At 39.1% G+C, this 26562-nt stretch overlaps 1 long non-coding RNA gene across 1 annotated transcript; it reads right to left on the reverse strand.

Moving 5' to 3' along the window:
• Positions 1-1799: 1799 nt before the first annotated feature.
• LOC132659140 (uncharacterized) lies at positions 1800-26562 on the reverse strand. Its single transcript, XR_009599109.1, has 3 exons — positions 26370-26562; positions 7780-7927; positions 1800-6065 (listed from the first exon to the last, which is right to left on the reverse strand). It is a non-coding gene; the product is annotated as an uncharacterized LOC132659140 (long non-coding RNA).

Raw genomic sequence — 26562 nt, forward strand, 5'->3', positions numbered from 1 at the left:
AGCAACTATCAACCAATTTAACAAAAAAAAAGAATGCCACTGTCTTGAAAGACTAATGAAAGGTAGGAAATTGTTCTCTTTTTTTTTATTTAATTCTTTATAAATGAGACTAGGAGCTTTGCTTCCCTGGTGGTCCAGTAGTTAAAACTCCATGCCCCCAACGCAGGGGGCGTGGCTTCAATCCCTGGTCAAGGAACTGAGATCCCACATGTCAAGTAGTGTGGCCAAAATAATAATAATAAATAAGACTAAAGAAACATGTCAACTAACATGTGATACTTGTTTGGATCCTGGATCTCCCCACACACACACACACACATACATAAACACATACACAGCACTATAAAGAATATTATCAGGACAGTTGGGGAAATTTGAATATAAACTGTAAGATAATAATATTGTATCAATGTTCAATTTCATGTGTGATAATTATATTGTGAGAATGTCCTGACACTTCAAAGTCACATGTTAAAGTGTTTAGGAATGCTGTATTTCCCACATTTATAACATAATTCCACCTGCAACATAGGAGACCTGGGTTCTATCTCTGGGTCGGGAAGATCCCCAGGAGGAGGGAATGGCTACCCACGCTAGTATTCTTGCCTGGAGAATTGCTTGGACAGAGGAGCCTGGCGGGCTACAGTCACTGGATTGCAGAGAGTCAGACACAACTGAGAGACTCTCACTTTCATAACATAATTGTTTAATTTAGTATTTTGAACTAGAAGCCCCAGTTGGTAACTGATAATAAAAGGATTTATTGTTTTTCAGTTGCTAAGCCATGTCCAGATGCCCAATAAAAGGATAAAGTAATAGTTTCAGTAAGATTGGTTTAGAAGTGATATGCAAGATAAACTGCAGGGAAATTATTTAAGAACTTGCTCTGTTATACTAGAAGCAATCTGAGCTGAATCTTGATCTATTACCAATGTTTTACTTGGCAGAGAAGTAGGAAAAGAGCAACACAGGCAGAAGAGTCAACATCACACAGCAAGGGGAGCAGGGTGTTTGGTTGAAGAGGAAATTGTAGTCTAATGCAGCATGAGCCGGAGTGTGGTAAGGGACACAATGACGGGAGAAAAGACTAGAAAAATAAATTGCAGCCACATTGTGGAGAGCTTTGAATGCTCAGCTAATGTTCTAAAGGCAATAGGTGACATAAAATATCTTTAAGAAGAGAAAGATGTTTTTGAGTGAAAATTATAAAAGAGTATTGAAATGCTCAATCAGTTCAGTTCAGTCGCTCAGTCATGTTCGACTCTTTGTGACCCCATGAATCGCAGCACGCCAGGCCTCCCTGTCCATCACCAACTCCTGGCGTTCACTCAGACTCGCGTCCATCGAGTCAGTGATGCCATCCAGCCATCTCATCCTCTGTCGTCCCCTTCTTCTCCTGCCCCCAATCCCTTCCAGCATCAGAGTCTTTTTCAATGAGTCAACAAAATTCAAGATAGAGAAAGTTTTCATTTTCCTAAATTTGGATTTTCATAAATGACAGTGTATGCTTTAACAAAACAAAGTTACAAACAAAATTCCAGGAAACTAATATTCTTGAAGAGATCGAAACTTGCCAGCTGGTTTGTGTCTCATCAGATAGGTATATCAAATATAAATATTTTGTACCTTTACTTGAATCTGCTAAGGATGTGTTTTTAAGTGTTAAGTTTGATTATCATTGTAACTCCTGCATTTTTAGACTTATGTTTCATTTGCAGTGTTTCTGAGTTCAGAGGGATAATAATTATTGTTTTAGATTCTTGTTTTTTAGCTCTTCTATTCAAAACCACAAAGGAGTCTTTGTTCCAGTTTTGGCAACATTATTTTTATTAAAAATTTTCCAACATGCTTTTCTCTTTGCTGGTGTTATTCTTACACACATACCTACAAAGTCTAAATCAACAAAAATACAATGAAAGTGGCATTTTAATTTACTAAATCAGACAAGATATTTTGAATTGTAATAAAACTTTTTTTTTCATAGAAATCAAGTAGTAGCATATGTGGTTACATAGAAAATAAGTTGGATTCTTTCCTGGATAATGAAAAGAAGAACCAATAAAATCAGGCATAGGAAGAATAATAAGTTGGAATCTTCACTAATTTGCAGTCTTCAAATTACTTAAATTATTCAGTTTCCAAGTTCTCTTGGAATTATACTCTTCGTGTTTGATATGTGTCTTATACATTGATATTCTATAGCGTTATATATGAGTGATGTAGATAGTACATGACTTAGCATTTTAAAGGGTAATTTTGAGTATGTTCAGTTTTTGGTTTAAGCCTAATTTTAAATACAATTATTCTGTCTCCCCATCTATTATTAAGATAGGATTTAAGTGTTTCCTTCTTTCTTCCTAAAAGAGTTTCATTTAATTAGTTGATTTTTTTGTGTGTGTAAAACATTTACTTCCTGAGGAATTTCTTTTCTAAAGAGAAATGCCAATTTTCATTTATTAAAGTAATAGCAATACTGTTTAAAATGTTTACCTATTGGAACTAGAAATGTACTATTACTTTTCAGATGCTCATTGGGTTAAAACTCTTGGCATTACTTTTGTGGGATGTAGATGCTATCTTCACTCAGGTAAATATGAATAATGATGAATAAAGAATATTTGTTAAAATAATACTCATCTTAAATATTACAAACAAAAATGCCTTTAAAAAATCAAAACACTTCCAGATGAAAGAGTATGAGACATGATAGCAATACCTGAGACACTTAGAAGTAATATTTATAATGATTGTGCACATACAGATTAACTTCTGCAAAAGAAAGCACCATTGTTGTTATTATTGTTGTCATCAAGGTGAAAAAGTACAACCCAACATTATGTATTCACCATGATTATTGTTATACAAAATCATAGCATATAAAGACTTGAAAAGACGGGAAGAAAAGGAAAATACTTGCTGAGTTAAGATTTAGAGATTGTTTTTATTTCTAAAAAAACTGCAAGTTTAATTAGAAATAAGCATATTAACAGTCTACAAAGCCAGTTAAAGGTCAGTCTTTATTTTACCATGTTAAAGAGAGAAAATGTTTTAAAACTTTTAACAATATTGAAAATAACAGAAAGTAAACTATTAAAAATATTCTTTTAAAAAACACTTCAATCAAACTATTCTTTTAATCAAAGAAACTGTCGATCTTCCTCAGGGGTGGGAAGAAAACAAAGGATTGAGATGAAAGCACCCTTTGATTTGTCCAAAAAGGATTTAGGCGTTTAAAAATTCCATATGCTTTTATAACCTTCTGATTTATTTAGTCTTATGTTTCTTGGCATAGCTCAAACCTCCATAGCTGGTCTTCATAAGAGGTGTGTGTCTACACTGATAGAAGAAAGGAACATGTGGTAAAGAACTGCCACATGACTTTTCCATTTTGAATACTTTCTAAGAGGGCTGATAATGCTGTTTTTTCTTCATTCAAGAACTTTTGAGATCAATTTTGCAATTTTTCAAAAGATTAAAATCGTGTCTTAGATGCAAAGTTTGAATTATGTAATCAATAGTATCAAGTTTTCAGAACCTTAGGCAAGAACCTGCTTCTGGGGCCCAGCTGTGACAACTTCAAACATGGAGAGGAATCAGCTACCTTTGAATCTCCTAAGATCTTTATTGACCCAGGAAGTCAATCGCTGTCCTCAGTCACAAAGACTGAAGGAGATACCCTTTTCATTTTGACATTCTCCTTTGCCTCAGGTGAGATATTTCAGGATTATCCCTGCCCTGTATTTGGGAAGGTGGAGAGGCCAGACATTTGGCAGGAAGTTGTGAGACTGCAGACACATGTATTATATTGTTCTAGTTTCTTCTGGTATGATGCTAAAGTGAGGACCTTTCTGGAGATGGAGACACTAAATTCCCCTTCTCCAAGGAGGAGAAATGCAGGTATAGTAAATATATTTCCACATGACTGCTGAGCCCTTTGTCTCTTTGAAATCTGCCAGTTTCAGCCCTTGCTCTAGGGATTTGCTGGCCATGGCTGCATTAGGTGACCCTTCCTTAGCATCCTTTTGACTACTGCAGAACAGATCAGAGTTCACACCTGGTCCAACTTGAGTCAAATTCTTTTTCTCTTAGAAATTTCAAATTGGTATTCAAAGTTGATAGAATTCAACTGGGAAAACCAGACGTTGTCTGAATGTACACCCAAATTGGAGTGTTCCTGCACTTTTTCAGGATGTCAGTGTGAGGGTGAGAGCAGGTCAGGGCAATTTAAGGGCAAGCATTCTGAATTTGAATTTCACCTCTGCCACATACTCGATGTGTAACACTGAGAACATTAATCCTCTCCAAACTGAACTTTCAAGTGAAAAAAGATGCAGTTAAAAGTGCTAACCTTGAAGCACTGGCTTCCGTTGCGGCTCAGCTAGTAAAGAATCTGCCTGCAATGCAGAAGACCTGGGTTCGATCCCTGGGTTGGGAAAATACCCTGGAGAAGGGAAAGGCTACCCACTCTCCAGTATTCTGGCCTGGAGAATTCCATGGACTGTGTAGTCCATGGGGTCGCAAAGAGTTGGACACGACTGAGCGACTTTAACTTTTCACTTTGCAGCACTGATGTGAAGCTCAAAGAAGATAAATGATGTGAAATTAATGTGATCATGAGCAATGTTTTTGTGATGAAATTGAGTAAAGTAGAAAATATCACACTATATAACACATAGTTGTGAAACTGTCATATATATATATATTCACATATATGTATGTGAAACTGTCATACACACACACACACACAAATGTGTGTGTGAATTGGATCAAGCTATAAAGTGTATTAAATTGTTTTACTAAAGGTTGTAGTATTTTTTTTTCTTACATTTGAATGGTGCTGCTTAACATACATGGTCCAGAGACATCTACATTAGAATCATTTGGATACCTGTTAAAAATGCAGAGTCTTGAACTCCACTGCCAAGAATCAGAATTTCTGAGGGTATAGTTCAGGAATCTACATTTCAGCTACTTCTCCAGATAAGTCTCATACACACTGAAACTTGAGAATCAGTGCTTTAAACTTCTAGAAAGTATTCAAATGTTAGTTGTTATTATTATATAATTAAGTTCATTCCTGCCTTCAAACACAACTGTACTCCACGACAGGCATAGAGGAGGAGGCAGTTAATCTGTTTTGAGTAGTGTAACATCTATCAGCATAGTGCTCTGGCATTTTGGTTGATCTGATATGTTTCGCTGCATTTGACTTCTTGTTTACCAGACGACTAACTCTAAGGCTAGAACTCCCAACCTCTATACTGTACCTCAGAAATGTCACAGATGTTCCCAAGGTATTGATTCCCCCAGTTCTCAGAAACTTGAATTATGAGAAACCTTCTATATTTACTCCAGTGTGTCGTTTTTGGAAGCACTAACAAAGGCACAGATGGTGAATATATATATATATATATGTAGACTAGAATTCAGGTATACTAGAGCTACTACTCAAAATGTTGTTCACAAGCCAGAAGCACTTATATCATCTGGAAGTCTGTTAGAAATGCAGATCTACCTAGAGGGGTAGAATGGGGTGAGAGGTGGGAGGGAGGTTCAAGAAGGAGGGGACATGTGTATATCTATGGCTGATTCATGATTCAGAACCCAACACAATATTGTAAAGGAATTATTCTCCAATTAAAAATAAGTAACTTATTTTAAAATGCAGAATCACAGGCCCATCCTAGACCTACAGTAAAGTTTGAGAAGCACTGTACGAGAAGAAACATATAATCTGTTACCTAATTTTCAGCAACAACTTCATGCAAAGGTAACAACTTTCTGAAAAATAATTATTTAAAGTACACCCACTACCCTATCAACAAAAATGCCAGTATTTTGTAGGTAGTGTTTGCTGGCTATAAAATCATATGATCATTGTAGAGATGTTTGAAAATTTAAAAAGTAGGAAAACTTATCCACAATGAAATGTATATTCATGGAACTTCCCTGGTGGTCCAGTGGCTGAGAGACATCTTCGTGGACAGATTACTGCAATGTGGTGTGATAAGTAACAGAAGAGCATTCACACTGTGAATGAGGCAAGACTTCTGGGATCCAGGAACCTATTGGGTAAGAAAGGAGTTAACAAGATAAAATCCAAAGTAAGAATAAGGCAGTTTAGAAAACATTCTAGTCTGAAGGATCACTACAATAAAAGACACAATCGTGAAAGATAATACTAAAAATTTACTGAGAGTTTATTGAGCCAGGCATTGTGCTATTTATCATCTTCTTGCATCTGCACAACCCCATAAGGTTGGATTTGTCATAGGAATGATAAAGATGCCATTGGAGGGTTTTAAGCAGGAGAGTAGTGTAATTGTGCACTTTAAAGGGAAAGAATCACTCTAGGGGATTCCCTGACAGTCCAGTGGTTGGGACCACGTTTCCATTGCAGAGGGCAAGAGTGCAATCCCTGGTCGGAAAACTAAAATTCTGCATGCTGTGCGCGCCCCCGCCCAAAAAAAAATTAAAAATAAATAAATGAAAGAGTCATTAAAACTAAAAAGCAACAACAAAGGATCACTCTGGCAGTATAGAAAGTGCTTTTTTTTAAAAGCAACTACATGTAGGCTCTCTTGAAATACGTGTAATTACCAGCATTCCCCAAACCTGGTTTCATAAGTGAGATCCCAGATTCCCGTTACCACTTAAAACCAAACTGTCCCATACCTTAACTCTTTTATTCTATTTCTTCTTTTTCTCTCTATTCTGTTGACTTTCTAGCAACATACAACACTCTGTAAGGAAATTGTTATTAGGTTTTGTAACATGGGCTCCCTCTGTTGACTGTGTAGCAATAAAACAGCAACCGTTCGACATCCAGCAGAAACAATTGCTTTGGATCTGTACAGTAATTCTTCTCTTTTTTTGCTTTTAGGAAAATTAGAGGTCTTTAAATTATGTAACTTATAAAGCAATCAAGTGTATTTATGACCCAGTTATTGGGTCATTTACATTTTAACCAAAGAAATATTTTCATACTCACAGTCACCACTTTCACTGGCCTTGTTCCATTTCTTCACCAAAAAGCCATTTACGCTCATTAAGCTGAACAGCTACTTGAATTTCATAACAGAATTATTCAGACTTCAATTTCCTATTATGCCCATAGTCACACAAATGAACTTTATTATTGCCACTTATCAGTAATAATCACTCATTAGGAGTGTCATTTCTATACAACCTCCAGATCGCCTAAGTCCATAACAGGTTGGCTCCCAACAGCTCCAAATGAATACCTGGCAGAGACTGCAGTAAGGGATTCACTATGTGGGCTTCCCCTGTTGGACTGTAGACAGTCGTGCACTCATTTAACAAATACCTACTGGCACTTGCTCTAAGCCAGCTCTGTGCTTCAGAGACTTATTGTAACATCGACCCTGAACCCAAGATTCCCTTGGTCTAGTGAAGGAGACATTTGACATCTGAAGCAGCCTCTACCTTGTAGTAGAATTTACATGTAATTCCAGTGGTACTGCATGCCATAAAAGCAGAAGGAGTTATTAATTATGATTGAGAAAATTCAGAAGGATGCCTTGGAGAGTATGCCATTTGGTCTGAAAAGGACATAAGGACCATGACGGCAGGATTATTTTCCTGTTTTGTTCAGTGTTTTATCTGAAGTTCCTACAAATACGACTGGCACATAATAAGTGCTTAATAAATAGCTATTGAATGAATGGGTTGATCTTGAAATCAATAAGAATTTTAATGACAAAAAAGCAAAGAAAAAGAATTTCCTTTTTGAAGAGGCTTCAAAGCCATGATTATTACCTTTCGTTTACTCTTGACTTTCCATTACTTTTAGGATAAAATACTGTCCCCTGTCCTCTTCTCCAGAGTTATATCCACATATCCCATTCCAAGCCATTAGAGTTTGCAGATGTCTGGTGAGGAACTGGACAGCCTACATTTTATCTATCTGAACAAGAAATAAAAAATACAAAATATTTTAACTTGGTACGAATCATTCATGTGCCAGTTATAATGTAAGTTATTAATGAACATGCTGATCCTGTGTATATGTGTTTCAAGTTGAAATCCACACAGTTTCAAGAAATAGAAAATCCAGTTAAAATTGGTTTAACTTAGTGAAAGGATTTATTGTCAAATGTAACTGAAAGCCAAACAATAGGGCAGAGTTCAGAGTGGTTCAATCGGGGCTTTTCCTCAATTGCTGTTCAGCTGTTTCATCTCCAACCGCTATGTATATAGCCTGTAATCCTTGCACCAGCTTCTGTATTGGATGCAGACTAGCAGCTAGCAGAAAGATTATGTGCTTTCTTGCCCACATACAAAGGAAGAGAGTATTGCTTCTTAAAACTATTAATAGTGAGTAAAAGTTCCAGACTTGACTAAACCCCCACTGAACTGCTTTCTGTAGCCAGAAACTTCCAGATTTGACTAATTTATGCCTGATCTACCAGAACGAATCGTTGTGTCAAGGGGCTTAAGATTACTTGGCCTCTGTCAGTCAGAGCCTCTCTAGAACTGGGATTGGAGTTAACGACACAAGGAAGGAGGAGTAGTGCCCAGAGGAAAATATGAGTGTGGTAAGAAAGGGAGAATAGCAGAAAGTGAAGAGGAACTAAAGATTAGATAGCATCACTGACTCTATGGACAAGAATTTGAGCAACGTCCGGAATTCAGTGGAGGTCAGAGGAGCCTGGCATGCTGTAGTCCATTAGGTTGCAAAAGTGGGACATGACTTAGCGACTGAACAACGACAAAGGAAGGGAAGAGGGAAGGCTGGTGCTGGATAGGCAACTGATGAACCTCTAATGTGTCACCTTTTTGATTGGCAAGTATGTATCAGCTATTGCTGGAATTTTTATTGAGGTTATCTGAAATTTCTGCTGGCTATAAATCTACAAACAGGCCTGAGCTTTTACCATTGCTCCATCACATATTCAGCTCTCTCTCCCCAGAAACCCCCTTTCACCCAGGAAACTCTTATTGTCCTTGAAGAACTACTCTTCCCTGAAAAGGCTTTTCTGACTCTCCATCTGGTTACTCACTGACACAAGGCTCTCATGGTCCCCTGGTTTTCCTCTAGGGCAGCAGTTGACATACTGAGATATATTTGTTTCCATATCTGGCTCTCCCGCAGGCAGGGTTCTCCTTGAGGATAATGTTATCAGATGCTTTGGCTGCAAATAACAGAAACCTAATGCAAACTGACTTAACCAATATGAGAATTTATTATTTTTCAAAATGTTAAGTGTTTGGGTAGGGCAGCCTCCAGAATTGGTTGAGATAGTGATTCAACAGTCTCATCAAGAGCTCATCTTCTTTCCCTTTCTCTGCCATCTTCAATGTTTAGCTTCACCTTCAGGCTGCTAGAGAGAAGGCAATGGCATCCCACTCCAGTACTCTTGCCTGGAAAATCCCATGGACAGAGGAGCCTGGTAGGCTGCAATCCATGGGGTCACTAAGAGTTTGACATGACTGAGCAACTTCACCTTCACTTTCACTTTCAGGCTGCTAACAGGATGGCTAAAAAGTTTTAGGCATCATATAATCCAGAGAAAGAAGAGGAAATTTCTATTTCTTTGGAATAAGGAAAACATATTCCAGAAACTCCCATGAAGACTTTACCTTACCTTCTCAGCCATCTCTACATCAGTCACTGGCAAGGGGAATAATGTTATCACAGAATTTAAGTTAATCATCCAAGGCAGGGTGGAAACTGGTAAATGTTTATGTTAGTTACAACAGTAAAGTCTTGCTGTCAGCCCTCATCCCCTGAACTCTGAGATTCTATGGCTCTGTGTATCTGCCTTTGTGACTCCATTTTCCACCCCAGCCCAAAACTTACCAACATTGTCATATCCTAGACCATATCCTTACCAATAAATATACCCCTCCATAACTTCACTTTGAAACATCTCACTCGCTGACTATATTTCCAGCTCACTTTCTTTAGTATTGCAACTCCAGCAATCTTTCAGCCCCACTCATATTCCGCTAACGATTGACATATTCCACCAATGTTCCTACCACCTTTTCACCATCTGTCACCTACTTCATGCCCTCATTTCTCTTCCTAGCCAGCTTAAATTTCATGGTCCATGGTTATGATCACTCCCTTGCATATACTATCAACACCTTTGCCCCACTTCATTTCATGATACTTTTTTTGTAAGGTTACAACCCTACCCATACCCTACTCAGCTTATTCTGTGCACCAAGACCTTTATGTGTGGCTGAAGAAAAACACATGACATTGTACATTAGTCTTTCAGTTCAGTTCACTTGCTCAGTCACGTCCGATTCTTTGCAACCCATGAACTGCAACACATCAGGCTTCTCTGTCCATCACCAACTCCCAGAGCTTGCTCAAACTCAGGCCCATTGAGTCTGTGATGCCATCCAACCATCTCATCCTCTGTCATCCCCTTCTCCTTCCGCTTCCAATCTTTCCCATCATCAGGGTCTTTTCCAATGAGTCAGTTCTTCGCATCAGGTGGCCAAAATATTGGAGCTTCAGCTTCAACATCAGTCCTTCCAATGAATATTCAGGACTGATTTCCTTTAGGATTGACTAGTTTGATCTCCTTGCAGTCCAAGGGACTCTCAAGTGTCTTCTCCAACACCATAGTTCAAAAGCATTAATTCTTCAGTGCTCAGCCTTCTTTATGGTCCAACTCGCACATCCATATGTGACTACTGGAAAAGCCATAGCTTTGACTAGGTGGACCTTTGTTGGCAAAGTAATGTCTCTGCTTTTTAATATGTTGTCTAGGTTTGTCATAGCTTTTCTTCCAAGGAGCAAGCATCTTTTAATTTCATGGCTGCAGTCACCATCTGCAGTGATTTTGGAGCCTAAGAAAATAAAGTCTGTCACTGTTTCCATTGTTTCCCCATCTATTTGCTGTGAAGTGGTGGGACTGGATGCCATGATCTTAGCTTTTTGAATGTTGAGTTTTACTTAACCATTAGTCTTACTTTACTCTTAATGGATTTTTACCACTGAACAGTAAAGCCACTCAGCAATCACAATACATTTCATTAGTCTGTTTTGTCTTTCATTCTCCTATGTGATCCTCCATCTCTGAAAATACCTCCTTTCATGTTCCAAATGTAATTGCCTACTCTGATTCTTATTTTATTAAGAAAACAAAGGTGACTAGAAGAGAACTTCCTTAGATTCCTAACACCACATCTAGCCATCCAGCTGCATCTGTGCCGATAACCTCTGCTTTCTCTATTAATGTGCATTCAGTCTATGAAACTAATGGACCCATTCCTCTTTTTATGCCATAGATCCAAATCCATTCTCACTTACTCAAGGATATTGCCCCAGCAATTTTCCCATTTTTCTGTCTGGCATCACCAATATTTTTTCCTACTAAGTCAGTGGTTCTTAACCATGGGTTATTTTAGCTCATTGCCCTCCCTCATCTTTCAGGGAACATTTGGCAATGTCTAGAGTCCCTGATCGGAGAAGGCAATGGCAACCCACTCCAGTACTCCTGCCTGGCAAACCATGGATGGAGGAGCCTGGTAGGCTGCAGTCCATGGGGTCGCTAAGAGTTGGACATGACTGAGTGACTTCACTTTCACTTTTCACTTTCATGCATTGGAGAAAGAAACAGCAACCCACTCCAGTGTTCTTGCCTGGAGAATCCCAGGGACGGGGGAGCCTGGTGGGCTGCCGTCTATGGGGTCGCACAGGAGTCGAACACGACTGAAGCAACTTAGCAGCAGCAGCAGCAGCAGCAGAGTCCCTTATGGCTATCACAGCTGGGGAGATTGGGGAATGCATAGAGTGGATAGACTGCCAGGGATATTATGTTCAGAATCCTATAATGGAAAAGACAGCCCTCCACAACAAAAAAGTATTCAGCCCAAAATGTCAGTAGTGCCAAAGTTGGGAAACTCTAAATTAGGTCATTCCTATAAGCACACACGCATAAATTCTGATATTTCTCTCATATTAAATCCTTAAACTCCCCTTCCAACTTCAACCCTGTTGCTATTTTATTGTAGAAGTCCTCAAATATCTTATCTAATCTCACCGTGCCACTTCCTTTCCTCTAAATCTCACTTAAACTTTTCCAGTCTGGCTCTGCCCCATCAGAGCCAGACATTCCATCAGAATTTCTCTTGTTAAGTTCAACAGTCAATTCTCAACAGCACATAATTGAGTTGATCATTCTATTTTCCTAGAAACATTGCCTTCATTTGATTCTTAAAATCTACCCTCTTCTGATTTTATTTCTAATTTTAACAATTCTTCTTCAGTCTTCTTTTCTGGTTTCTTATGTCCTGACCTTAGCCCAGAGCTCAGTCCTTGGACCTTTTTCTTGTTTATACTCACTTCCTTGCTGACTTCATGTAGCTTCAAATAATCATCTACATGCCAATGAATCCTAAATTTTTATCTCTAGCCTGAGCCTCTTGCCTGAACTCCAGAGCCATATATCCAGTTGCTTATTCATCATCTCCACCTGAATATTTAAATGCACATAAGGCTTGGCTGTGGTGTTGGAGAAGACTCTTGAGAGTCCCTTGGACTGCAAGGAGATCCAACCAGTCCATTCTGAAGATCAGCCCTGGGTGTTCTTTGGAAGGAATGAAGCTGAAACTTAGTACTTTAGCCACTTCATGTGAAGGCTTGACTCATTGGAAAAGACTCTGATGCTGGGAGGGATTGGGGGCAGGAGGAGAAGGGGATGACAGAGGATGAGATGGCTGGATGGCATCACCGACTCGATGGATGTGAGTTTGAGTGAACTCCAGGAGTTGGTGATGGACAGGGAGGCCTGGCATGCTGCGATTCATGGGGTCGCAAAGAGTCAGACACGACTGAGCAACTGAACTGAACTGAACTGAAAGCTTGTCATGTCCAAGCTTAGCTCCAGATCTTTTCCCTTAAAACCTGCTTCTTCCCAGTCTTATTCACCAAAGTAAATGTCATCCATGACTCCACTCTTCCACATCTCAGTCTGATCCATTAGCAAACTTTATAAGCTCTACCTTTAAAATACAGGATATTCAGAATCGGACCACTTAGTACCTCTACTGCTATCATCCTAGGCACCATCATTTCTCCCCTACAATACTACCCATCAGTCTTCCAACCTCCACTCTTATCCTCCTCCAGTCTATTATCAACACAGGAACCAGAATGAAAATGTGACATCATAAAGTAGATCATATCCCTTCTTGGTTCAGAAGCTATCCAACTGCTACCCATCTCTCTCAGAATAAGAGTCAGAATTCTTATAGTACTTAGTCTGCCCCAGTTTCACTAGCCTTTTTGTTTCTCTTGAATCACACCAAACATACTCCAGCCTCAGAGATTTTGTACTTGCTCTTTTTTCTCTCTAGCATGATCTCGTTTTTGTGAAAATGCAAGTCTTTGCTTAGTGGTCAGCTTCCTAGAGAGGCCTTTCCTGATCTTGGTATCTCACTGATTCTTCCTGCCCTCCTTCCTTTCTTTATTTGTATTCCTGACTTTTAACACATTCTAAAACTCTATATATTTCACATATTTATTTGTCCATCTCACCCTAATAGACTGTAAGCTCCATGACAGCATGTCTGTCTTTTTTACAGTTGTATCCATAGTGCCTAGAGCAAAGCCTCAAACATAGTAGCTTCTCTATACTTATTTGTGGAAAGAATGATCCAGCCCAGTGACCACTACTGGGAGAGACCATATGACTTTAATCCAAATCCATGGTGCCCAGGAGAGGCACACAATAGGAACTAGTAAAATAAAGGAATCTTCATTATTGTTTTGAACAGTTGTGCCTGTCATGTGTTTCTGTACTTTCTTGATTCTGATGGATAAAATTTCTCCTCGTCTGCACTCTTCAAATAGTCCTGTGGGGAGACAGAGATTTCTCTGGGCACTCTTTTTAAGCCCCTTGGTATCTGGGAGTCTTTCTATTCCCTTTCTCCTCTTCCTGAAGTTTTTAACCCATGACTCTGTACCCCAGCCAAGCCCTGGGCATATCTGACACCATCACTCCTTTGGGCTCCACTCCTGGAACACCTGCACTTTCCACCTAATTTTGGGTGTCTGACACCTTTGTTAAAGATGATATTGACTCTTTTGTGTCCCTATATATTTAGGATAGGGCCTGGAACATACTGCTACTATTGCTAAGTCGCTTCAGTCATGTCCGACTCTGTGCAACCCCATAGACGGCAGCCCACCAGGCTCCCCCATCCCTGGGATTCTCTAGGCAGGAATACTGGAGTGGGTTGCCATTTCCTTCTCCAATGCATGAAAGTGAAAAGTCAAAGTGAAGTCGCTCAGTCGTGTCTGAGTCTTAGCGACCCCATGGACTGCAGCCTACCAGACTCCTCTATCCATGGGATTTTCCAGGCAAGAGTACTGGAGTAGGGTGCCATTGCCTTCTCCATGGAACATACTAGGCATTCTATTATTGGTACTTGGACTAAGCCTTTGCCTATTTCTATTTTTACTTACTGCCGTTCAATAAACCTCATTCTCTCCATATTACCACATAGTCACCATAATACCTTAGTAAATGTGTCAGTAAACATATTTCTGTGGTGTTGTGATTAAGAGCATGGTTTTGGAATCCAATATACTGAGTCCTGGCTCTGTAACTTGCTGGTTATAAAATTTTGGGAAAAAAAAGATATTTAACTTCTGTAGCTTCTCTTCCTCTACTGCTAAAATGGAAATAATAATGCCAGAGAAAGTTATGGTGAAGATTAAATTCAATACTGTATACTAAACCCTAGCACTCTGGAACAAAGTAGTTCAATGAGTGATAACAGGAATATTCTCTAGTGTATGATAATAATAATAGTACAACTATGAGTATCTTGAAGATCAGGGACTATATTTTTAGCATCTAGAATGTATAGACTTTGTCAAGGATGCAGATGGTGAGAGGTGGGGCTGTTGGTGCCAGCTGGGGCCACATTATGAAGGGTTAAGCCTTTATTCTTTAGATAATGAAGAACAATCAAAGAGTTGTATAACACCTTAAAGCAAAGAGCAAGTTAAAGATGATATTTGTGAGTACCAAATGAGGAAGGCCAGGAGAGCTGCATTGGGCCATGTTAACAACTCATTGAACTTTATGGTGACTGACATCAGTAATGCACTCAGGCTATAGTTACATGATGTCAGCCTTCAGATGAAAACGGAAAACTTCAGTCAAACATCTGGTTGTTTAGTCTACCCAACATCAAAGACCTGGCTGTTCTGAAACTTTCAGATGTTTGGCTGAATGGTTTAGTTTTCATCTTCATCTAAGGGGCCTGGTAGACACAATCACTATGATTTTTGTCAGCTTTAGGCTTGAGGGTTCTTTTTTTTTAATTATAAAAACATTTTTATGGTAACATAAAAGGATTTTTTTTGAAAGAAAAACAAAACCTTCCTAATTCTACCATGCTAAAACAACTGGTTTTATTTTTGTATATTCCCTTTATAGCATATAAAGTTTATATTGCTTACCCACAGTGAACATACGTTTGTGTCCGTTTCTTTGCACTTAGTGTTATATTGTAATGCTTAATGTTAATATAATTCATGTTGGAAAATAATTACTATATAATATTATCAACTCAATAAACTAGAATCTACTGAATTTTAACATCTTGAGACTATTGGAAATTTTTGTACTTTTTCATTAAAATGTATAATTTTTTATTTATTATATTTTTCCCCTAAAAAATTTCATAGGATAATCAGTTAAAGGTCAAAGTATTTTTATGACTCACTATATATTTGTATATTCCAAAGGAATTTTATTAATTTATGTTGATAACAATAATGTATGAGTTCTCTATTTTACCATAATCTTATCAACATTGATATTATAATTTCAATGCTTTCAATTTTGGCTAATTGAACCAGTTCTAACATAATAACATATAAGTAATATATTATATATGTAATATATATGTAACACATGTTTTATATATGTGTGTATTATAATCTATATTTGTCCTTATCTCTTTTTATTTCCCAAAACATCAATAAAAAGAGAAAAAATGATTTTTTTCAAAATATCAACTCATAGTTTAAAAAAATGCAAGAGAAGTTGTCAGTGAGCACATTTTTAGAAGTGGGGAAAGTTAGCAGAGTTGAGAAATTTGAAATATGCCGACAGGTGAATCCAGTGGGAAGCTATAGAAATGAATAATATTAATAGTAATATCTTGCAACATATCTTCTTAAATATCAGGCATTGTTCTAAGCATTTTATATATATAATTCATATATAGTTTTATATATGTATATATATATTTATATATATGTGTGTAAAATCATTTAATTCTCACAACATCCTTTGAGGTAGATATTATTTTTACCATTTTACAAACGAAGAAAATGAAGTATGAGGTCAAATAATTTGTCCAGGGTCACATAGCCAAATTTCAATCCCAAGCTATCTAGGTTCAAAGTTTATTCCCTTGACTACACATTGTACTGCCTCTTGATAAAGCCTCAGTAATGTGAAGCACAGAGAACCATAGAAGGCAGGGACGAGGTACAGAAATTGATTGAAAGTCTGTGAAAAGAGAAGTTAGACTTGCAAGTCCCTTCCCCAAATGAATAAATCAACCTGGCATATCTCCCTACCCTGGCAGGAGACCAGACATTTGATCAAAAGAAAAATTGAGCCCTAAAGGCCAAAGCACAGATAAATTAGGTCCTGTGGTAGCTGGAGAGAAGGGCCAAGTGAAAACAGGAAAGTTAAGTGAGTGTCTACTTACTGAATGGTGAGGCCTTTGGCCCCCATGTCCTGTTCAGCTTAGAGTACTTGGATAGTCAGGCAGTCATACCTGCCTCTCTTACCCAAGAGAAGGGACTGGAGAATCTGACCAGCTTCAGAGAAGAGAACTACAAATACTGATACTTTGGGATCCCCAGCAAACTGGTCAAGTAACCCCCCTATTACTCTACAGTGAAGCCACCAACCAACAAATTCCATCCATTTTACACAGAGCTTCCAATTGACTTTTTAGTAACTTACTGTTAAATATGAAGAGCTGCAAAATTTCACCAAATATTTGAAAAGAGATTCGACAATGAGAGATGACAAAAGAAACAAACAGAAAATTAAACTCACAGGAAATAAATTAGGAAATAGAAGAAAATTTTGAAATGATCATTACTATGAGAAGGGGACGACAGAGGATGAGATGGTTGCATGACATCATCAACTCAGTCAATGTGAGTTTAAGTAAACTCCAGGAGTTGCTGACGGACAGGGAGGCCTGGCGTGCTGCAGTCCATGGGGTTACAAAGAGTCAGACATGACTGAGCAACTGAACAGAACTGAACTGAATTGATACTTAGATAAAAATAAACATTGCATTCATGAAATAAGACTAGGATGCTTTCTTTTTTTAAAAAAAAAGGAATAATAAAAGACTAAGAACTCGTGAAAATTAAACACATGAAAAAGAATATCTCCCATCTTACTAACAGTGAGGAGTGATGGCCAGTTTGGGTCCATAAGTGAAATGCTTGCAATTGGAGCTAAAGTCTGGGTGAAGCAACCTAACAGCCTTCCCATGCCTGCTGATATGATTATGCAGGGGAAAGATAATACCATGTTAGTGATAATCCCCTGACAGGAAAAAATGGAAATACTTATAATTAAGCCAGTGTTATTTTCATGAATAGATTATTCTTGAAAAAAAAAATAAATTAAAATAAATTAAAAAAATAAAAATAAAAAATAAACACGATAGCCGAAAGAATCAACAAAACGTTTGGAAATTAAAGAAATAGAACAAAAAGAGTTTGACAACAGAAGAGATAAGGAAACTGAAAAAAAAAAAAAAAAAAAAACAATCCAGGAGATCTAACGTCCAAACAATGTGAGTTTCAGAAAGAGAATGCAAAAAAAAAAAACCTTCCATGGCTGCCGCTGCTGCTGCTGCTGCTGCTGCTGCTGCTAAGTCGCTTCAGAGCTAAAGAATACATATTTCCAGTTTATAAAGGCTTATCAAGGGTGGAGCAAAATGGATTTAAAAAACAAAAAACTATGTCAAGGGGCATCATTAAGAAACTTCAGAACACTAGAAGACTAAAAAAAAAAGTATGCTCAGGCTCCCAGGGGAAAATAATGGTATTATATAAGGGATTGAGAGAGTATTGAAATAACATTAAATTTCTCAAAAACAAACACTAGAAACTAGAATATGAAACAGCAATGCCTTAAAATTTCTGTAAGAAAATTTTTTTCAACCAAGAAGTCTTTATCCAGAGAACTACCAATCAATTGTGAAGGCAAAATTAAGGCATATTGAGACTTGTAAAGTCTTTTTAAAAAATTACTTCCCGTATCTCTTTTCCAGGAGGCTACTACAGGATATATGCCACCAAAATGAGGGAGTTAAAAAAGAGAGAGAGAAACTTGGGATTGGAAAATAGGAGATAAAACAAAGGAGAGAGGCAAAGAGAATCCCACGATGATTATAAAAAGGAATCATAGAACTGAGAAAGTAGCATTGACATAGGTACATGTGTGCATGTTCAGTCATATCTGCTTCTTTGTGACCCCATAGACTGTGGCCCACCAAGCTCCTCTGTCCAGGGAATTTTATATGCAGGAATACTGAAGAGGGTTGCCATTTCCTTCTCCAGAGGATCTTCCTAACCCAGGGATCGAACCCACGTCTTTTGCATCACCTGCATTGGCAGGCAGACTCTTTACCACTGCACCACCTGGAGAGCCCGAATATATGTATAGTTAGTTAGTTCAGTCGCTCAGTCATGCCCAACTCTTTGCAACCCCATGGACTGCAGCACGCTAGGCTTCTCTATCCATCACCACTCCCATAGCTTGCTCAAACTCATGTCCATCGAGTCTGTGATGCCATCCAACCATCTCTTCTTCTGTCATCCCCTTCTCTTCCTGCCTTCAGTCTTTCCCAGCATCAGGGTCTTTTCCAACGAGTCAGTTCTTCGCATCAAGTGGCCAAAGTATTGGAGCTTCAGCTTCAGCATCAGTCCTGCCAATGAACACTCAGGACTGATCTCCTTTAGGATTGACTGGCTTGATCTCCTTGCAGTCCAAGGGACTCTCAAGAGTCCTCTCCAATACCACAGTTCTAAAGCATCAATTCTTCAGCACTCAGCCTTCTTTATAATCCAACTCTCACATCCATACATGACTACTGGAAAAACCATAGCTTTGGCTAGATGGACCTTTGTCAGCAAGGTAATGTCTCTGCTTTTTAATATGCTGTCTAGGTTGGTCATAACTTTTCTTCCAAGGAGCAAGCGTCTTTTAATTTCATGGCTGCAGTCACCATCTACAGTGATTTTGAAGCCCCAAAAAATAAAGTCTGCCACCATTTCCATTGTTTCCCCATCTATTTGCCATGAAGTGATGGGACCGGATACCATGATCTTAGCTTTCTGAATGTTGAGTTTTAAGCCAACTTTTTCACTCTCCTCTTTCACTTTCATCAAGAGGCTTTTTAGTTCCTCTTCACTTTCTGCCATAAGGGTGGTGTCATCTGCATATCTGAGTTTATTGATATTTCTCCCGGCAATCTTGATTCCAGCTTGTGCTTCATCCAGCCTAGCGTTTCTGCATATAAGTTAAATGAGCAGGGTGGCAACATACAGCCTTGAAGTATTCCTTTCCCGATGTGGAACCAGTCTGTTGTTCCATGTCCATGTTGCTTCTTGACCTGCACACAGATTTCTCAGGAGGCAGGTAAGGTGGTCTGGAAATCCCATCTCTTAAAGAGTTTTCCACAGTTTATTGTGATCCACACAGCCAAAGGCTTTGGAGTATTCAATGAAGCAAAAGTAGATGTTTTTCTGAAACTTTTTTGCTTTTTCAATGATCCAACAGATGTTGGAAATTTGATCTCTGGTTCCTCTGCCTTTTCTAAAACCAGCTTGAACATCTGCAAGTTCATGGTTCACATATTGTTGAAGCCTGGCTTGGAGAATTTTGAGCATTACTTTGCTAGCGTGTGATATGAGTGCAATTGTGCAGTAGTTTGAACATTCTTTGGCATTGCCTTTCTTTGGGACTGGAATGAAAGCTGACTTTTTCCAGTCCTGTGGCCACTGCTGAGTTTTCCAAATTTGCTGGCATATGGAGTACAGCACTTTAACAACACCATCTTTTAGGATTTAAAATAGCTTAACTGAAATTCCATCACCTTCACTAGCTTTGTTCGTAGTGGTGCTTCCTACTGCCCACTTGACTTCACATTCCAGGATGAAGGTGAGTGATCACACCATCATGGTTATCTGGGTCATGAAGATCTTTTTTGTATATTTCTTCTATGTTTTCTTGCCACCTTTTCTTAATATCTTCTGCTTCTGTTAGGTCCATACCATTTCTGTCCTTTATTGTGTTCATCTTTGCATGAAATGTTCCCTTGGTATTATAAGTATATTCCCTTGGTATTATATTATTCCCTTGGTTCCCTTGTTCCCTTGGTAATATATGTACAACATCATATTCATGATGTCATACAGCAGAAACTAACATAACATTGCAAAGCAATTATATTTCAATAAAAAGCTGGGGGGTCGTAGGATAGCATGTACAAAAATTGAAAGAGAATGAAGGGCTCCAGGACTTATGTCTTCAGGAGAATAAATGGAACAGATAGATTATCTGATATACTTGATAATGTAGAAACTAATGGTACAGAGAACTAAACAAATGAAAAAACTATTAATATCTCCAGTAAGGAAAGTATGTACAAGACAGGAAATATAGTACACTTAGCTTAGCACCACAGGACTGGAAAAGGTCAGTTTTCATTCCAATCCCAAAGAAAGGTAATGCCAAGGAATGCTCAAACTACTGCACAATTGCACTCATCTCACATGCTAGTAAAGTAATGCTCAAATTTTTCCAAGCCAGGCTTCAGCAATACGTGAACCGTGAACTGCCTGATGTTCAAGCTGGTTTTAGAAAAGGCAAAGGAAGCAGAGATCAAATTGCCAACATCCACTAGATCATGGAAAAGGCAAGAGAATTCCAGAAAAACATCTATTTCTGCTTTATTGACTATGCCAAAGCCTTTGACTGTATGGATCACAATAAACTGTGGAACATTCTGAAAGAGATGGGAATACCAGACCACCTGACCTGTCTCTTGAGAAATCTGTATGCAGGTCAGGAAACAACAGTTAGAACTGGACATGGAACAACAGACTGGTTCCAAACAGGAAAAGGAGTCCGTCAAGGCTGCATATTGTCACCCTGCTTATTTAACTTCTATGCAGAGTACATCATGAGAAACACTGGGCTGGAGGAAGCACAAGCTGGAATCAAGACTGCCGGGAGAAATATCAATAACCTCAGATATGCAGATGACACCATCCTTATGGCAGAAAGTGAAGAGGAACTAAAAGCCTCTTGATGAAAGTGAATGTGGAGAGTGAAAAAGTTGGCTTAAAGCTCAACATTCAGAAAACAAAGATCATGGCATCTGGTCTTATCACTTCATGGGAAATAGATAGGGAAACAGTGGAAACAGTGTCAGACTTTATTTTGGGGGGCTCCAAAATCACTGCAGATGGTGATTGCAGCCATGAAATTAAAAGACACTTACTCCTTGGAAAAAAAGTTATGACCAACCTAGATAGCATATTGAAAAGCAGAGACATTACTTTGCCAACTAAGGTCCATCTAGTCAAGGCTATGGTTTTCCTGTGGTCATGTATGGATGTGAGAGTTGGACTGTGAAGAAGGCTGAGCACCGAAGAATTGATGCTTTTGAACTGTGGTGTTGGAGAAGACTCTTGAGAGTCCCTTGGACTGCAATGAGATCCAACCAGTCCATTCTGAAGGAGAGCAGTCCTGGGTGTTCTTTGGAAGGAATGATGCTAAAGCTGAAGCTCCAGTACTTTGGCCACCTCATGTGAAGAGTTGGCTCATTGGAAAAGACTCTGATGCTGGGAGGAATTGGGGGCAGGAGGAGAAGGGGACGACAGAGGATGAGATGGCTGGATGGCATCACTGACTCAATGGACATGAGTCTGAGTGAACTCCAGGAGTTGGTGATGGACAGGGAGGCCTGGCGTGCTGCGATTCATGGGGTCGCAAAGAGTCGGACACGACTGAGCGACTGAACTGACTGGACTTCCCTGGTGGCTCAGACGGTAAAGCATCTGCCTACAATGCGGGAGACCTGGATTCAAACCCTGAGTTGGGAAGATCTCCTGGAGAAGGAAATGGCAACCCACTCCAGTATTCTTGCCTGGAAAATCCCATGGATGGAGGAGCCTGGTAGGCTACAGTCCATGGGGTCACAAAGAGTCAGACACAACTGAGCGACTTCACTTTCACTTAGCTTAGCAGTAGCCAATACTTAGAATAATTCATAACCTGAATTTTGATTTAGTCAAAAGGTATATGTTAACTAAATAAGGGAGAGGAAAATAGGTGTCTAGGGTGATAGAAGAGATGAATACTCATCTTCCACAATAGGGATTTAAAAGAAAATGCCTAAAGCTGATAAATCAAAAAGAATCAGTATAAGCTGAATTTCCTTAATTTTTTTTAATCATGTGTTTCTGTGCGGACTGCAAGTTACTTAACAAATATTTACCTATGTGTTTGGTGTCTTGCCGGGCACTGAAGATAAATAAATAAGCAGAATAAAAGCTTTACCCTTAAAGAAATAGCTCAGAACACAGGTGAGGGAAAAGACAAAAAACCAAGTAGCTATCAAATAGATGAAAAGTGCTATAATAGAGAAATATGGTGGGCATAACGGGAGAAGAAAGGAGGGCATTGCTAGCTTTGCCTTGGGAGGAGGAAAAGGGAAGGAAGAGCTTTTCAGGCAAATGGAATTGATGTGAAAAGAGTTAGAGGTACCAGCAAATTTCCTTTGTCGTGTCTGCTAATGCTAGAAGGTAGGATGTGTAGAATCTGGACTTCCTCAATTTTGTTCAGTTTTATTTGGGTCGGGTCAAGTTTAGGGGCATTCTGTGGACATTTTCAAGTCTCAGAAAGGTACCTGCTATTAAAATCCAGCTGATGTCCTGTCTTTGAGGTAGAAAGAAAGCACATAGCTATAGATGGCACAGTGTCATTAATAGGAAGGCCAGGAAAACAATAAAGTGTTTGAAGTTTTTTGGTACATATATCCTCTTACAGTCTCTGTGTCCCATTTGCCCTGTGTGGAAGACCACTGAATTGTAAGCAGAGTTTCTGACTTTCCAAATATGCTTTCATCCAAGCCTCTCCAAGCAAAACTGGCAGAATTTAATCATCTTTCAAAATATTATGCCTGTTGGTAAACAGACATTAGCTATGAGAATAAGCACTAGCCCACATGTTCCTTGGTTCCCTTTCCTCCATCCTCACTATAATTATCCTAGTTCAGGTGTTGATATCAAACATGACACCTGATTCCTGACTTCCTTCTCTTTGCCTCCAGCCTCTTCCATTCAGTCCATTTCTCCTTGGCACCAGATTAACTGTTTCTGAAACACAGACCTAATCATGGCATTTCTTTGATTTAAAAAAAGAACAAGAAAGAAAAGCAATTTTAATGCCTCCCCATAGCCTACAAGATCAAGTCCAGACTCTTCTGTCTAGCTTCCTGGCCGCAAACTACATTTCTAGCACCCTTTTCTATCATTCTTCTTTCATCATCTCCCTCTACTTCCTACCACACACACACCTATGCACAATGTTCTTTCTCTAAATTTCCCTAAACTTCTCTGAAATCTTATTCTTAGAACATGGTGAACTTTCATGCCATCAAATATTAGCATGTGTTTTTCTCTCTTGAATGTCCTTTGGCATAGGAATCTTCTTATCTTAAGGCCTAATTCAAATGTCTCTACTTATGGTTAAGAGCATGATGTCTGATTCACCAGGATCTAACCCAGGATTACTAAATGTGTGACTTGAACAAGTTACCTAACCTCACTTTGCTTTAGAAATAAAAGTGGAAAATAATAGTACCTGCTTCATAGGGTGAGATATAAATAGCACATGTAAAACACCTAGAACAATAGCAGGTACATAGTTTGAGCTCAATGAATGTTAGCTCCAGTTTAAATAATAATAAATGAATAATTAATGAACAAAATTAAATGTCCTTTTTCATTTATCCAAGGAAAATTGATCATTTCTTCAACTTCCGCCAAGGAAAATTAATCATAAGCAATTCATATTGCCTGTGACATTTACTTTCAGATTTCTTCTACTTTATACAATATCAGTCATATAGAATATATTCAAAATGATTTTTTAAATAAAGTAATATTAACTTCTGAAGTTTTTAAAAATATTGTTTCAAACAATATTTTATACCTAAATATTGTTAGGAAGTGACTTAGCAGCAGCAGCAGCAGCGATTCATATCCTGAATCAGCCACCTACTAATAATGTGATCTTGTGTGTGTGCTCAGTCGCTTCGTGTCCAACTCTTTACAACCTTATGGACTGTAGCCCGCCAGGCTCCTCTGTCCATGGGATTCTCCAGGCAAGAATACAGGAATGGGTTTCCATGCTTTCCTCCAGGGGATCTTCCTGACCCAGGGATCGAACTCATGTCTCCTGCATTGCAGGTGAGTTCTTTACCCACCGAGCCACCTGGGAAGCCCAATGTGATCTTGGGCAAATGACAAAACCTCAGTTTCTATGTGTTTAAAAGGAAGAAAAACATAATTTATCTGACAGAGGATTCAATGGTAATTTTCCTTCAGAGGTTTCCCAGGGTCTGCAGACAAAGCCTAAAACTTTCGGCTAGGTACACAAGTCTCTCCAACATCTGGCCTTTGTCTACCTTTCCAGCTTTGTCTACCACACTCTTCCTTGTACTTGCTACTTCAATGATTCTAAAATGCTTGCATTTCGGGTTTGTCCAGGTTTTTGCATTTTTGTACATGCTGTTCATTCTGCCTAAAGTGTCCTTCCCTTCCCTTCTGCTTACCTAGTTCTTCATCCTTCAAAGCTCATTGAAATATTTATTGAATACCTAACAATATATGTTCTGTGTTCCTCTGGTCATTCTACAGATGTCTAAATGCCATTTGGTATAGTCCAACTGCCTTCAACTGCATCCAAACTGAAAATCAGAGCTATTGAGACTCTTATAGTTCACCCAACCTAACGCAACACTGCTCAAGCTGAAGAAGTAGTACTAGAGAGAAGAGACTGACTCAAGGTCATGGAAATCTCAATTATTTACTGCTGTGTAACTGTAATTATCCCAGAGTTCAGCAGCTTAGATAACAACCTTATTATTTCTCAAAATTTTGTGAGTCAGGAATCCAGTCAGAGCTAGAATAGTTGCTTTTTCTTCTCCACATGGATTCAAGTGAGATCACTCAGTGATAATTTGTGGCCAGAGGGCAGATGGTAACAGATTAAAGATGGCTGTAAATTCTTTGATCCTCAATTGAGCTTCACTCAGTGCTTTGAACCTTGGCTTCATTTGGCCCCCTCTTCCCTTCCTTAAGGCTTCCCTGGTAGATTAGCTGGAAAGAATCTGCCTGCAATGCAGAAGACCCCGGTTCGATTCCTGGGTCAGGAAGATCCCCTGGAGAGGAGAGAGGCTACCCACTCCAGTATTCTTGAGCTTCCTTGGTAGCTCAGCTGGTAAAGAATTCGCCTGCTGAGAATTGCGGTAGACCTGGGTTCAGTCCCTGGGTTGGGAAGATCCCCTGAAGAAGGGAAAGGCTATCCACTCCAGTATTATTGCCTGGAGAATTCCATGGGGTTACAAAGAGTCAGACATTCACTTTCACTTTCACTTTCAGATAGTTTCAATGTGATCTCTTTGCTAGAGTACATGCTAAGTCACTTCAGTTGTGTCTGACTCTTTGAGACCCCGTGGACTGTAGCCCGATGGTCTCCTTTGTCCAGAGGCTTCTCTAGGCAAAAATACTGGAGTGGGTTGCCATTTCCTTCTCCAGGGGATCTTCGCTACCCAGGGATCGAAACGGAGTCTCCTGCAGCTCCTGCATTACAGGCAGATTCTTTACCACTGAGCCACCAGGGAAGCCCAAATAATAAAGGCATCTCATACACGCTAAGTCACTTCAGTCAAGAGTATGTGGAATCTTAGGGCTCAAAGAGAAAATGTTCCCAGAAGACAGGAAGTGGGAATTACCAGTCTCTTAAGACTTGGGCTTGGGAACTAGCACAGTGTCACCTCCATAGTATCTTCTTGGTCAATACAATCATAGAGCCCATCCAGACTCCAGGGAAGGACACACAGACCCCATCTGTCACTGGGAGGAGGATCAAAGAATTTACAGCCGTCTTTAATCTGTTACCATCTGCCCTCTGGCCACAAATTATTTACATTCTTCCCACAGCACAATACATTCACCTCCTCAAAGGACCTGCCCCTCCAAACTCAGCCTATTATAGCATCAGACTCAGGGTCAACATCCATGATCTCACCATCTGAATAAGTTCCAGGCGTGGATGAATATCCTCAGATGTAGTTCCTAGGGTGTAGTTTCTTTAGCATTGTTCTTTTCCATTGAAGATCTCTGAAACGAAAAAGTTACCTTCCCCACATACACCCAACTATTGATTATAACGGTGAGCAGGCATAAAGTAACTGCTGCAGACATTCTGTTCAAAGGAGGGT

This window comes from Ovis aries, chromosome 1 (assembly GCF_016772045.2).
Source record: "Ovis aries strain OAR_USU_Benz2616 breed Rambouillet chromosome 1, ARS-UI_Ramb_v3.0, whole genome shotgun sequence".
NCBI lineage: Eukaryota > Metazoa > Chordata > Mammalia > Artiodactyla > Bovidae > Ovis > Ovis aries.